This window comes from Rhinoraja longicauda, chromosome 11 (assembly GCF_053455715.1).
Source record: "Rhinoraja longicauda isolate Sanriku21f chromosome 11, sRhiLon1.1, whole genome shotgun sequence".
Lineage (NCBI taxonomy): Eukaryota > Metazoa > Chordata > Chondrichthyes > Rajiformes > Arhynchobatidae > Rhinoraja > Rhinoraja longicauda.
In genome coordinates, this window is record NC_135963.1 from 55,869,514 (window position 1) to 55,872,987 (window position 3,474).

Sequence of the window (3,474 nt, forward strand, 5' to 3'; positions counted from 1 at the left end):
TTTCTATGGAGAATGAAGTATGAATGTTATTTTCAATTTGAACAAATTAACTTCATAGTGTCAATAAGAAGCTTGTTTCAAAGAAAACCATCAGGTAATTTTAAAGAAAAATGAGGAAATATTCAGCCTATATCATTAGGTGGCAGCACCTGTATGCCGTTTGTTTCTCCTCTTCCATACCCCCACCCTCCCTCTTTCCTGACCCTGATGTGCACTCATTTTCCCCACTATCCAAAGGTTTCAAAGGTCTTTTATTGTCATGTGTACCAATTAAGGCACAGTGATATGCAAATTACCATACAGCCATACCAAAAAAAGCGACAGGACACACAACTACACAAAAGTTAACATAAACAGCCACCGCTGCGGATTCCTCACTGTGATGGAAAGCAATAAAGTCCAATCTTCTTCCCTCATTTTTCTCTCGCGGCCGGGGCAGTCGAACCATCCGTCGGGGCGATCGAAGCTCCCGCAGCCGGCAGTCGAAGCCCCCGCGTCGGAACGATCGAAGCTCCTGCGGTTTGGAGTTCCTGAATTCTGTCTCTGACCAGAGACGGCGGGCTCTGCGATGTTAAAGTCCGCAGGCTCTCACGGTAGAGCTCAGAGGTCGATCCCTGGCAAAGGGATCGCGGGCCCTGCGATGTTAAAGTCCCGCAGGCACCCGCGGTGGAGCTCACGAAACCTGCCTCCAGCAAAGGCCGCCAACTCCACGATGTTGGGCCGCAGTGCGGACGGAGATACAATACGGGGAAAAAAGCACATCTCCATCGAGGTAAGAGATTAGAAAAGGTTTCCCCCAACCCCCTCCCCCAACCCCTCACATAAAACAATCTAAAGAACACTAAAAACATACATTTAACACATACTAAAAAAACAACAGAGAAGCAAGGAACAGACAGACTTGGTGAGGCCGCCATTGCTGGCGCCACCCAGTTAATCCCACCCCTCCCTTGGGCTTTGCCTTTCACTTCTCTCCTTATCAGCATCCATTTGTCTACTTTGGTCTCCTTTTGTCACCTTTTTTGCCTGCTTTTCACCTCTAGCCTTTATTAAACCATCTGCCAATCAAAAATTCCCTTCACTCCTATCCATCCATCACTTGCCAGACTCTGTTCTGTCCCACCTCCCTTCCATCTCTCCCCTTTTCTTCTTCTCCCCCCCCCCCCCCCCCCCCCTCCCCCACGGCTTAAATAAAATCACTGAATAAGGGTCTTGATCCGAAATGCCATGTTCTCGAGATGGACACAGAATGCAGGAGTAACTGGGTCAGGCAGCATCTCTGCAGAAAAGGAATAGGTGAGGTTTTGGGTTGAAACCCTTCAGACTCTGAGATGCTGCCTGACCCACTGAGTTAATCTAGCTCTTTGTAGTCTATCATTCGCGAGGTGGGTTCAAGCCATTTTTATTATTTCAAGATGATTATAATTGATTTTTCTTTCCTCTCTGCACTATTGTACTGTTCTAACTGCTATGAAGCAAGGGACATGCAATCATAGCTTGGTTTGGGAACAGCTCTGCCCAAGACCGCAAGAAATTTTAGAATGCTGTGGATGTGTCTCAGGACATAAGACTCCCCACCATTGACAAACCTACACTTCACGCTGCCTCGGGAAAGCAGCCAAGATAATCCAAGGCTTGTCCCACCCTGGTCATTCCTCCTTCTCCCTCCCGGCAGGCAAACGATACAGAAGCTTGAATGCATGTCCCACCAGACTCTGGAACAGCTTTTTCCCCTCTTCCTCTCTGGCTTCCAAATGGTTCTTCCATCAGCTAGAGTACTGTCTGATTCATCTCTACCCCATTGCGAACATTAGACTTTGTCTCTGGAACTGGTGCGCTAGAATGCTGACAACTATAATCTGCACTCTATCTTCCCCTTTGCTTTACCAATTGTGTGTGAGTTTGATCTGATTGTAGTTGTGTATAGTATTATCTAGTTTTAATTTGATAACATGCAAAGCAAAGTTTTTGTCTGTACCTCAGTTCACGTGACAATTATAAATCTAAACAACATTGTGGTCAGAGGTCTTGTTCCCATGGGAACTTCAGTAAGCAAGTGGAAAGATTTACAAGTTTAAAATCTCTCTTGTGTCTACATCAGTCTACATCAAATCTGAACTATGGTGCGGCAATAGAGTTGCTGCCTTACAGCATCAGAGGTTCGATTCTGACTGGGGTTTGCACGTCCCCCCTGTGACCATGTGGGTTTTCTCCGGGTGCTCCGGTTTCCTCCCACACTCCAAAGACGAACAGGTTTTTAGGTTAATTGCTTTGGTAAAATTGTAAACTATGTCAAGTGTGTTGGATAGTGCTAGTGTACGGGGTGATCACTCATTGGACCAAGGGCCTGTTTCTACACTGTATCTCTAAAATCTACTCTGTCACTTCACACTGCATACATAGTTCCACAGCTGATTCCTTCAGCCCTGAACATCTGAAGCAACCAATGTGCGCAAGATGTCTTTAAGCATGAAACATTTTAAATATTTCATGGTCTTTTGGAAATTTTAAATTGCTTCAAATGTTGCCCATGCAATGCTCAACACCATTTTGTAAGCTTGTTCATTATCCTCACAGCAGGCTTTGGAACGTTACTATCGAAGGGAACTACGAAAGGCAATTGAGGAATTTCTAAAAGACATTTTATAAAATTTCTTGCGAGTAATCTTTGCCTTTAAAACATTTGGCATTTAAGGGAGTTGCTCTGCTCTTCAAGGTTTGCAATCTCTTCCTTTCTTTAATTTACCCTGTCAGTGCAAACAAGAGCATACAGAGGTTCTACTCTGTGTCTTTATGCACTGAGCCATTACGGAGTGCAGAAAATATTTTTCTCAGCATTGTAGCGCAACAGTTCTGGAGACAAAGTCCAATGTCCGCAATGGGAGTGGCGATCGGTGTTGCCTTCCGGTCGCGAGGGGGCCCCGCGGTGGGGATCCCTCTACGCAGGGATTCTGCCCCTCTCCATCGGGGACCGAGGAGTCCCCTGCAACCTGTTCCTCGCGTGGTTCACAGACTCGCCAGCCGCCCGCCACTTTTGCGGGTTGGAAGATTCTGTGTACCACGTGTACATGGAGTGTGTGAGGTTGCAGCCCCTGTTCCAATATCTAAAGGGGCTGCTCCTTGCTTTTTGGCTGCACTTTTCACCCACCATCCTCATCTTTGGACACCCCTGTGCGTAGGGGAGAGGGTAGTGGCCGAAGATGTCCTGGTTGGGTTGCTCCTGGGCCTGGCCAAACTGGCCATCCGCGACTCATGGCGCCAGGCGGAAGAGAGCTCTGCCAGAGCCGGCTGCCTGCCCATTTTCCGGGGTTACATCCGTGCCAGGGTGGTGTTGGAGAGGGACTACGCGCTGTCCACGCGCACCCTGGGGGATTTCCGGGACCGCTGGGCACCGCGGGGGATTGGATGTATCCTGGATGGGGATTGTAACATAATTGTATAATAGTTTCAATTGGTATATTTGTTTGTATAGTA